Here is a 12,874-nt window from a genome sequence, read left to right on the forward strand (position 1 = left end):
TAATACGCATTAGAATAAAATTATCTCCCGAACCGTATAGAACCTATTTATAACATATTTCTTAGCATTGAAAATATTATGGTTCCACCAGAGTTTTACAGAAAAGAATACTAAAAGAAATTACATATCATAAAAGTCGTTTACACACGTTAAAACTGGGCGTATTCGGTGGAGAGTTTCATGCTAATGCGTTTTATATAAATTATGCATTGTTGTTGTTTTCTACGAATTCTGTACTTTTACCAAGATTTCTAAACGTTTGTTTTAGTCTACTAGTACATATTCTGTAGTTTACGGCTCGTGCTGAAATAATAACGTTATGATTTATAAAACCATTCTTAAAATAAGGAGAGAATCTTTTAACTATTCTATACTTTTATATAACAATTAAATAAGCGAACTTAACTTGAAAATCTTTATCTAAAAATATCACCGTCTGTAAACTGCAAAGATGCCAATATTTCACGAAATAAAAACCGGAATAATATCAAATTAAAAAATAATAATAATGCACAAGTCACATAAAGATGTGAAAGTCACACATACGCAATACACTTAAATTTAATTTTTTCTGATTCTTCATATTTTGTTGGCTATAAATTCTATGATTTTTGGAAAATTTGTTTTATGCCCATGTCATTTGTTTCTTTTTTTTTCTATATTTTAGAATAAAGTAGCATACAGATTCCTCTAAACTGAAAACAACGATTAAATAATTATCATTTACTATTGCTGAACGTAGTAAATGTATTATGAGAATTTTTCCCCCGAAAGAAAATGGGGAAAAATGGGCATATTCCTCGTAGACAAATGCTAAAATTAAGAACGTAAACCTGCGCTGAGTTGCGTGTTTTATCAGTGCGTACGAATGGCAGACGTTACAAGCGATAGATGTAACGGAGGAAAGATAGGGCTACAGAAAATTGAAAATATATATGATTGGATTCCCGTTACCCAACTTTTGTTTGAAATATAATGTGCCTCATTAAACGAAAAATCACATTGTGATTTACCTATTTGAGAAAAATAATGTCCAAGATTATCTAAGGACAGGTCCGTTTGAATGAATATTGCCTAGCCGTTAGCTCTAGTGGATATCTCTAACAGTAAACTTCTGTGTGGTCAAATGGTGACCACTAACAAAGGCCAGAATCTTCCAGGGCGAACAAATTCCAGGTGATGGGAAACGGAGACAAACCAGAGCCGGCCTTCTGGAAATGAAGCAGGCAGTTGAAGTTGGACGTTCGAAGAAGCAGTTGATTTTTCAGTGAGTTCGCGGTCAGTTAAATCGATATGCCTTTCCAGGAAAAGTGAGCCCTTGAGGCCCTTAGCAAAAGGGTGTTGATGATGGCAATTATATTCTGGTTTTGTCAGGCAAAAATCTCACTTTGCAATTCGAACCTAAGCAAGAAAACACCATTTTTAAACACCAAAAAAGATAAAAACCGTGTTAATTTTTTTTAACTGAAGTTGTGTTTGTTTGTTTGTTTGCTTGTTTGTTTGTTTGTTTGTTTGTTTGGGGAATTCCTTTGTTGACTGAATCGAACATCAAGTTTGGACGGACACAACGAGTGAGACCATGTGGTGAATACACAAGTTTATGTTCATAGCAACTCTTGGAGAGGAAGGAACGAAAACAGTGGATATAATTTAACATTTGTATCTTGAACAAATAATAAAAAAAAAAACAATATAGAACATAATATGATGTGCATAAAGTGGATATTTGCGAATGATTTGTATAAAATGGATATTTGCGATTAGAGGTTTTCGCGAAAACTTATCTAAGGAAAAATATTCTGGTAGCACCTTGCAATCTGGATTCCGTCGATTCATGCTCTTTTCGTTGTGAAAAGTACATATTGCGAGTGAACATCCTCCATGGATTTATGTCACAAATGCAATCAGATCAAAGTGGGATAAATTGAAAGAGAGTAATGACTGCTTTGTCCAAAATATAATGTAACGGGGAAAGTGGCGAAGGAGTGTGTTGTTTGCCAGCGACTGTCTTCGTGCGATTCTCTCACTAAACAGTTAAATAATGTCCGGGTGTCAAGCAGAAATAGCTGAAAAGAAGGGTCAGCGTTATTTGGTTGATATATATATTATGGAAATCGCTACTGACAAGGCATGAAGCCACTTGATGTCAAACGCTAACCAACAATAAGTATTAGATGGATAGATTTTGGCCCAGAAAAGGGCAATACTTCCCCCTTTGTCAGAAACATTGCTCATGGAATGTGAGGATTAAAGGACAAAAAAAGGAAGCGAAAGTTACGAGGCTTCCGAAAGTAAATACAAGTTTTACTTTGTATTCTGCTGAATAAAGTGATGCTTAACGGAGCAGTGATTAGGTTGCTTATAACCAATCAATGCGACCCATAGATCTTTTTCTATATTTTAAAAGAAAAATCAAAAAACATTATCACGGGTAATTTTTAGTGAATATAAACTAATAATTTCAATAATCTGTATATTAATTGGAGTACCTTTAACGTAGGTACGTACGACTGTGACACGTTTGCAGATTATGAATTATTCTTTCGGGAGATCCTATTTATTAAAAAGGAACATAGAGGGTGATACCATATTACGAGCATTTAATTAATTAATCCTCGCGCGAAAGAGCGGGACACAAAAGGCTTAAAAAAATAAAAAAATAAAAAAATAAATGAATAAATAAATAAATAAATAAATAATAATAATAATAATAATAATAATAATAATAATAATAATAATAATAATAATAATAATAATAATAATAAAGACTTTCGCTGGCGAGGACTACTATTGACCGTAACCAGTTATACATTACTTTTGAAATTTTCATCTCTATTTTTCTCGTTATGTACTGAATATTTGTTAATGAAACCTATATGAAATATGTTCCTTATTAAATTTTGAAGATTTTCTATTCTGAAAGAAGTTTTAAAAAATTTAATCTAAAAAAGTTATTTTAAAGTTTTTGTTTAAAAGATTCAGATTTTCTCATTATTCAGACCTGTATTACAAAGAGGAGGTTGCAAAAAATGAGTTGTGGTGTGAGGAGAAATACAAACTGAAACAGAGATAATATTCAGACCTGTAATAATACAAAGAGGGGTTGCAAAAATTAGTTGTGGTGTGAGGAGAAATACAAACTTAAATAAAGAGAAGGAGAGTTTTAAAATATAATCTTAAAAAGATAAGATACAAGTTAGAAAAGCATTTCATCCAATGCATGAAAATTGTTAAACAAAATGTTTTTACTATAGGCTTTAAAAATAAAGGTACAAGATTCAATTTGAAATTTATTTATCTTCAAAGTGCACTTTTATAAATTTTACAAAGTAAGGTATAAAAATTTAATTTAAATTGAATCAAAAAATTACCTTCGATTTATTTTATGTAATGCACATTTTGTTGCAATTTAAAAACATTATCTTTCATCCATCAATTAATGATATAGATATAAAATTTTCAATGATTTTTTTTAAAAAGTGCAACAGAATGTACATTACATAAAATAAATCCGAGGTAATTTTTTATTCAATTTAAATTATCCTTTGTCTTTTGAGACTGAATGGAGGCATCGAATCTACGGTTAGGGATGGGTTCGTCGAATTCAGAGTGGCGATAGAGATGTGAATGAGAAATTGCTCTCCAGACTTTTATGAGGCATCGTTCATCGCTGGCAAACATGCATTGACACTAGTGATGACTATGTAGAAAAACAATGTTTGAGCACGAAAGGTCGCTTGTTTTAATGGCATCACTCCCGTCTTCGTAGCTCTTAAACGTTTTAGTTTTAAGTTAAAAAAAAATAGGAGGCCTTAATTTTGGCAATATTCTCGTAGTATTTATTTATTTATAAACCTGCAAGTCTATCTGAGGGACAGACCATACTTATTCTACAAAATGCTGTCAATGCCTCTATCAGATAGGACACCACTTGAATGAATGAATGGAAAATTGAAGTATATAAGGCATGAAGCAGTCTGATTTATAGAGGCTAAAATATAACTTCAAGGCCACAATTTTACCAACGACAAATATTACTGAGAAAACAATAGTTCTTTCTCGTTTATCAGAAATATCGCTCAGGAATGTTAGAACTGAACGACAAAAGATAATGTTAAGAGGTTGTCTAATTGTTGTGGTGGCACCTACTCATTTACATATGTGGATAATATTACACATAAATAGCAAGACTCGGTTATTCTGAGTTTGTGTTAACCAGAAACCACCGAAGGCCGAGCCGAGAGCAGATATGTTCTCCAGCCAAGACTCTCTTACCTGACAACCATTATGTAAATATACTTTTCTTAATGCACTTCTTATTGATCTACCTTTGTTTGTTGAGTCTTCATTTGTATTGCCTTATACGTTATTTGGCTCAACCTGCAAACATAACAGTTGGCGACGAAGATGAACGTCAAACATAACACTAATGTAAACCCAAAGTCCACTTTAAACTCTCTTAAAAGTTTAAGGAAAGGGGAATTATTTACAATGGTTTCAGTTAGATGAATTTTCTCGTTAATGTTTTACAAGAGTGTCTATTTAAACAAGAAATAATTTGTAACATTGAGTCTTTAAATAGAAAAAGAATAGATTTTACATTATTTAGGCGCCCTCAAATAAAATGACGCAGTATGTACATTTGGAAAACAAAAATACATTTTTCGTTACAAATTCTAATTTGCATTAATTAAACCGTACAAGTATATGAGGATATTTTGCAAAGACGTTGTATAATAAATAGATATAATCATTGTTGTAACATCGACATCGCATTTATTATGGATGACACTGGTGTCTAACTCTATCCCGCGGGGAGGCATTGTAAATAGGTACTATTATACTAAAAGTCTTAATTTGTTTGTCACCGTCTCAAATTTCTACGTCATCATGACGTCCTTTCTAGCAAACTTTTTAAACTTAACGAATAAAGCTGGAACGCTATATGTTCTAGTTCCAATTACGATTGATGGCACCCAAGTCGTCCTTTTTTTTCTAATCCTTTCTATATATTTAATATAATATAATAATAAATGGAATATTGGTTCTATAATATTAAATTTAAAAAAAATCTGCATTAATTAAAGTATATTTAAGCGTATTTTACGAATAAGGCTGGAATGCTATATGTCTTGGTTTCGATTCTAACTGATGGGATCCAAGTCGTACTTTTTTTTAACTTCTAAAATCACTACTCTATATTAGATACAATATAATAATCAATGGAATATTTGCTCTATAAAAATACAAAATAAAAATCTGCATTAATGAAAATATCATATTTAAGCGTATTTTACGACCGGGTCACGCTGGGGGGTACTACTATATATTGATTACAATATAATAATCAATAGATAATTGGATCTGTAATGACACAAAATCTGCATACATTAAAATGCGATATTTATGCGTATCTTGCGACCGGGAAGCGTTGAGCGACCTTCTAGTTTTCATAATAAAAATTATTTTGACATAACAATCATGTTTTGTTTTTTTCTCTCCATGTGAAGCATATATTTTGTCGATTCAACTTGTGAGGCAGAGTTCTATAATTGGACATGGCGGAAGCATAGGTCTTGCATTTGTAAACTTAGCCATGTCAAGCATTTACCCATGGGATTTATCGAGGTTTTTTTTTATATAAATTGCATGCACATTTTGACGAGGAACTACAACGTTTTTGTTTTATAAATGGAATGTAACTGGAAATAATTGTTTGTGAAAATGTCAAACGCCCTTTCTTTAGAAATTGTCTTCATTATAAAATAGCATTGAAGAATATTTCAATCAATGTCTTGCATATCTTGTGTCGCGAAAATGAAACACCGTTTCAGTTTTAATGGATACGTTGCTATTTTTGTATATGTTACTTTTCATAAGATACAGCGTAAAAAAATAAGTGCTGAAACATATTGTATTATCTCCAGATGAGTATATCTTATACTGTGATGGACGTATCTCCGGATGCGTATATGTTATATTGTGATGGACGTATCTTTGGATGTGTATATGTTATACTTTGATAGACGTATCTCCTGATGCGTATATATTATACTGTTATGAACGTATCTCCGAGTGCATATATGTTATACTGTGATAGATGTATCTCCGGGTGTGTATATGTTATATTGTGATGGACATATCTCCAGATGTGTATATGTTATTTTGTGATGGACGTACCTCCGGATGAGCATATATTATATTGGGATGTACGTATCTCCGGATGCATATAAGTTATATTGTGATGGACGTATCTCCGGATACATATAAATTATATTGTGAAGGGCGTATCTCCGGATGTGTATAAGTTATACTGTGATGGACATATCTCCTGATGTATATATATTATACTGTGATGATTGTATCTCCAAATGCGTATATGTTATACTGAGTGGACGTATCTTCTGATGTTTATATGTTATAGTGTGATGGATGTATCTCCGAATGCATATATATTATACTGAGTAGACGTATATCCGGATGCATATATGTTGTGTGGTGATGGCCGTATCTCCGGGTGCATATATTTGATACTATGATGGACGTATCTACGGATGCGTATATATTATACTGAGTGGACGTATCTCTAGATGCGTATATATTATACTGTAATGGATGTATCTCCAAATGTGTATATATTATATGGTGATGCCCGTATCGCCGGATGCGTATATGCTACATAGTGATGGGCGTATCTCAGGATGCAGATATGTTATACTGTGATGGACGTATTTCCGCATGCGTACAAGTTATAATGTAATGGACGTATCTGCGGATATGTATATGTTATACCGTTATGAACGTATCTCAACTGATGCGTACATGTTATACTGTTATGGACGTATCTGATGCATATATGTTTTACTGAGATAGACGTATCTCAGGATGCGTTTATGTTATGCTGTCATGGACGTATCTCCGGATATTTCTATGTTATACTGCGATGGGCGTAAGTCGCAAAATTGTTGCATTAATTAGTGTGAGTTTTGACAGAGGTGAACTAGTGCAGGTTGCAGTGACACGAACCTTACAAATTAGAAAATACGACGTACGGAGATGTTAAATTCAAAAGTGAAGTAAAAATATTTCAACTAAACAAGCATGTCAGTTGACATGGGGAATAACGTAACGTTTGTCGAGTTAAAAAGAAAGGAAGATTTGAGAGTGAGTCGTTGATGGAACGTTAAACGGTCAGATTGGTAATAATGTTGCAAGGAAAACTTTCATAATCGCCAAGAGCAAAAGGTAACGCTAATGTATCTGTTCATTATACTCATCCACAGATAATTAGGATGTAGTTTAGATTTTTAGTCTTTCTCTCGTGTGCGAGTTAATATTTCTCTTCGAAATAAAGCTTAAAGCTCTCTGTGGTTCCTTTTCTGTGCGAGGAAACGTTTTATTTGCCTAGTTACAACAATGAGACGATCAACGGCCATGGAAGAAGCGAACACTACACGTAAGTATTAATGTGGTGATTAAGACGAAACACGACGACTGCGACGATGAAGATGCGACGAATGGAAAACGGTACTTCACGCGTCACAAAAAAAAAACAAAAAACAAAAAAACAAGTGAAGCATGTATGGTCCCCCGTGAATGCACAATGAACGAGGCATAAAAAATGACTAAGTTCAGCATTTGACACCCTCTCCTCCATTTAACCTCAAAAACCTCAAATCCTGGTGAAAATGAACAAACGGTGCAGTTTTAGGTCTTAACATATGTAAATTTGAGTTCTGCACCATGAAAAAAAGAAATTACTAAGTCAATTATTTGACCCTCCCCATTTAGCCCCAAAGGTCCTCAAGGCCTTAACATATTTAAATTTTAGGTCAGCAAAACTGCTAAATAGATATACTCAGAAAATTTGGGACAAATATAGTAAAATAGTCCCAAAAATGGAGTGTTTTTATTAGTTACAACTTTTCAGAAAGTTTTATAAAAATCCAAGGCATCAATTTTTTTAATAAGCTTAAAAGTGTCAATTTTAGCCATTTTAACCCGAAAGGCACCCCTAAGATGGGGGGGGGGGAAAATCCGTTCAGGTCCTTTTTTACTCATATCATGTTTAATGTTTGTGCAAAATTTCAAAAAATTCCAAGGGGTAGTCATTGAGAAAAGTGCGGGCGGATGAACGGACGAACGGACTAGGGTGAATTTACAGATCCACCCTCCTTTTGTCTGATGACCAAAAAAGGAATAAAAAAACTAAAGAATTAATGTATGCAAAAGACGAGTAAAAGAGTTAATGCATGAGCGAAAGACCAGAAAATAAGCAAATGAAGAATTCATAGAAACGAAACTGTTATGCATACATTTCATGAAAACACATGCAAAACACAAGTCAGATGAAATTCTATTGACGTTCAAAACTCTTAGGTAGGCATTTACTTGCTGCTTACTACAGCAAGATGTAACAGAAGGTCAGAAAGTGGGGATGTCAATCAAGGAAGGGCATTCTGGCCTAGCAAAAATTTCCTGGGCATTCCTGTCTCCATTCCCCGGTTGGGGGCGCTGCAGACAACAAGCAATAAACTTGCCCCAGCCAAAAGCCGAATGGTAAGGTCTGGGAGGGTGAACTTCCTAGTTGATACACAGGCGGCGTACCCCAGTCCGACTGTCGAGCTGATTGTTAAGAACGGATTCCTGACTGCTATTGTCTACTTGGGTTTCCAAGCGAGCGAAGCAGCGAGAAGATCCAAGCTCATAATTCAAAGAATATCATGCAAACTCTAGGCTGTGGCATAGTTTAAACCCGGATATTTTTTTAACGTCGAATGAGGTAAAACTGAAAATGGACAAAACAACAGTTTCAACTACACGAAATGAGGACATAGCGCAGACGATAGGTTCCATAAAGCCCATGAATAATGATAGTGTAACCCGGATATAAGAGACTTCTCCGGTTCCTACAACTCTCTTATGTCCAGGTTACACTCATATCCGGGGTTCTTCTATCCGGATTACATTGTACACTAACACAGGCTTTAATTTGGCACCAGAGAAAATCTTATATCCGTTTTTTTTTCTTGTATGCGGGTTACACTGTATTTGGAGCGTAAAAGTAATAAAAAGGAAAAAATACAAATTATGCTAGGTAAGAGTCGATTTACGAGGTTAAAAGGAATCTCATACGTGGTGAGGAGATAAACAAAGTTTTTTAGATAAAAGAAATAACAATATGAAATAATATTAACACTAGATTGATTCCATTCTTAGAGAGATGACTGACGATGCTCAAAACTTCAGAATATTCAAAGAGATAGAAAACTGCGGCCTGTGTTTGGAGTAAGTCGCAAGAAGAAACGGTGTTTGTTAAGATAAAGTCGACAGATCGATTTTTTTTTTAATATGTCGCTTTGACCCTCTAGGGCCTGAACATATTAATACTTATTAATACATATTAATACTTATTAATACATAGTAATACATAGTAATACATAGTAATACTTATTAATACATATAAATACATATTAATACATATTAATACTTATTAATACATATTAATACTTATCAATACTTATTAATACTTATTGATACATATTAATACTTATTAATACATATTAATACTTATTAATACTTATTAATACTTATCAATACTTATTAATACATATTAATACTTATTAATACATATTAATACTTATTAATACATATTAATACTTATCAATACTTATTAATACATATTAATACTTATTAATACATATTAATACTTATTAATACTTATTAATACATATTAATACTTATTAATACATATTAATACTTATTAATACATATTAATACTTATTAATACATATTAATACATATTAATAAAAATTCTGAAATTTGAAATTATAGATTTTATTGGATCAAGTATAATGAATCTGAAACAAAAAAAAAAGTGAATTCATTTAAAAACTTGAAAGTTATGAGATGTACCATCTGTCACCTTGGGCTCTAATCTTCCTGATTAGGATTGTGCCATGTATGGCACGGGCGGCCCTAGAGGGTTAAGCAAAATACAATATTGCATTATTAATTGTCATGTGGAAAATAGTAATAAATCCAAAAATTACGAAAATTCATCGAATAGATGTTTTCGTAAAAAAAAAAATCTATCACTATATAGTTTAGGTCGCCATTAAAATGGAATCTAAAATTTTCATCTCAAGTTATGCCCCCTCTTCATCGTCTACTTTACAACATCTAAGAAAAATACAATTTTACTCAGTTTTCTGTAAAAATTATTTTTAAATATACATAACTGTCTACTCTATAAGTGTTCGTAATCTTTGGATATATTACTATTCTCGACATGGCAATTAAGTATGTAATAATGTTTTTGTTTAAAACGACATTTTCAAATAAACTGATCTGTCGATTCTTAACAAGCATCAGATAAACGAGCAGCAATGAAAATTTACCAGTGACCTCTCTAGAAATTCTCTACGAAATAAAGGCCCACTAAGGGAGATAAATGATATTCTTACACCATTATTACAAGATATACTACACACAAACCTCCATAGCTCATTAGATTGGCATGATACAAGGTGTGTTCCAAAAGTAATGTCTTCTATTTTTATTCCGCCCAAATGGATCTGAGGGGATTGCAAATTGCATTGTTATGATGACTGATCTCATATATAAATGGCTTGAAAGTTTCATTTCTCTGTTGCAGATATTGTAAATGTGAGACTCTAAGAAAGCAACTCCTTTTATAAATGTGCGTCAGAAACAGAGATGCGTCATTGAATTCCTGGTAGTGAGAATGGTGGTGACTATTCAAAAATATATTCTGGTGCACAAAAAGGTCGCTCGTTTTAACGGTACCATCTCTGCCTTCGAAGCTCTTTAACTTTTTGAGTTAAACAATAGGGGGCTTTATTTTGGGGCGATTTACGTACATCAAAATTTCATATAGAAACCTTTTATATATTGGAACAAAAATTATGAAGTACTAGCAGGGATATCTGGTGTTGCTCGTGTTTGATTGAAGGTCATTACTATATAACCTTTCCACTAATCTAATGACATCATATTACTTTGTTCTTATTAACCCCCGTCCTTCCGTTTCGCCACTAAATGAAGCTGAAATGTTGCAAAACATTTTAAATTACTTAAGACGTATATCCAACAACAAACGAGAGTTATTGACATCAATACTGCCATCAAAACATCCAAACACAGATGGGAAGGGCACGTAACCAGACAGCATGACAACAGATGGTCTATTAGGAAAACGGAATGGACACCTCGTGAACATAAGAGACCAAAGGGAAGACCAATAACGAGATGGAGGGACGACCTGATACAACACATGGGTCCCACATGGCAGCGGATAGCTCGAGACAGAGATAGATGGCTAAAGTCCAGGGAGGGGCTCCTCATTGAGTGATAAAACCCTTGTTGATTGATTGATTGATTGATTGATTGATTGATTGATTGATTGATTGATCCAATTTTTAATGAAATTTCAAGCCATATGTATAAATACATATGGTTTGAAATTTCATTAAAAAATTGGATATAAGTGTTTGTATTTTCAAAGACATTTTGTTTCCATGGCGTAATTGGCTATGGTTGGTAATGAGTAGGGCTAGGACAACAGCATATTCTTTTCATTGTTTTGCCTCTCTAGTGTGTATCCGTTGATATCTTATACGCTTTTATATAGAGTGATATGGTTCTCGCTTGATTAACTATGTATGTGTCGGATATATACTCGAGAGTTAAAACAACGAAAAGAATATTCTCTTGTCATAGCCCTAGTAATGAGTAGCATCTGGCTTTTGAATCTCGCAGTTGATACGAGTCGTGGAGCGACGAAACTGCTGTCTTTGGATGACTGTATGTTATATATACAAGATATGTGTATACATGTTTGCAACGCGCGTGGTTTGGCTTTGTGTGATGGCGTGTGTTATATGTTTTATACTTACTTGTATATGGAAGGTGAAACTGTTTTTTTGTTTGTTTGTTTGTTTGTTTGTTTTTTGGGGGGGAGGGTCCTAAGATTGAGCATTTTCCAAAAAAAAAAAAACACTTTTTTTTCTTTTTCGCGGCACTGCATTTATTCGACCGGCATTTTTATTTTTCCAGTTTTGTTTCCGTCGTAATAAAATGAACGAAGCTCCTTTTCCTTGATTCATTTTATCGAGCCAAAACAAAGACTCAGATGTAGACGAATGGATGAATGGTGGCGTGGAGGAAGAAGTGTTCTCTAAATGCATTGAACATATCGAAGTGGCTTTGGGATTTTCTTCTGACAGTTGTTGCGCATCGCGTAATACAACACACAAAACAAAATGGAAACAGCAAATAAGTATAATATATATAAATATATATATATATATATATATATATATAGAGAGAGAGAGAGAGAGAGAGAGAGAGAGAGAGAGAGGGAGGAGAGAGAGAAAGAGGATACATTCTTTTTTTTACGAATATTATTGACTACATACGTGTTCCAGTTGCAATACATTTCAAAACTCTTTAAAGAGTATGTTTTTAACAAATTCGTAACAATTACAAAAGTATGTATAGATATATATATATGTGTGTGTTATGTGTCTTATATATATATGTGTGTGTGTATGTGTGTGTGTGTGTGTGTGTGTGGTTTCTATCTTTTTGCATATGATATTCACACAACAGTTAAGTTTATACATTATTTAATTGAAATTCATTATTGAGATGAGTATTATTTATTAACTTTTTATTTATTGTGGACTATTATCCTCGTCTTTTTGTTAGTTGTTGTTTCACATTTGTCGCGGTTACAACCTGACGAAGGCCAGAGGAGTAGTTGTCCGAAATGTCGTGAAACAACAACTAAAAAAAAAGATGAGGATAACAGTCCGCAATAAATAAATTAATAAATAATACTCATCTCAAA

The 12,874-nt window shown here is 33.2% G+C and overlaps 1 protein-coding gene across 1 annotated transcript in view; it reads right to left on the reverse strand.

The window, feature by feature from the left end:
- Window positions 1–12,874, reverse strand: part of LOC145292281 (uncharacterized) — a 40,965-nt gene that overhangs the window by 24,707 nt on the left and 3,384 nt on the right. The gene's annotated exons all lie outside the window — the stretch shown is intronic.

This window comes from Euprymna scolopes, chromosome 13, assembly GCF_053919585.1.
Source record: "Euprymna scolopes isolate OS-2025 chromosome 13, ASM5391958v1, whole genome shotgun sequence".
In the NCBI taxonomy this organism is placed as follows: Eukaryota; Metazoa; Mollusca; class Cephalopoda; order Sepiida; family Sepiolidae; genus Euprymna; species Euprymna scolopes.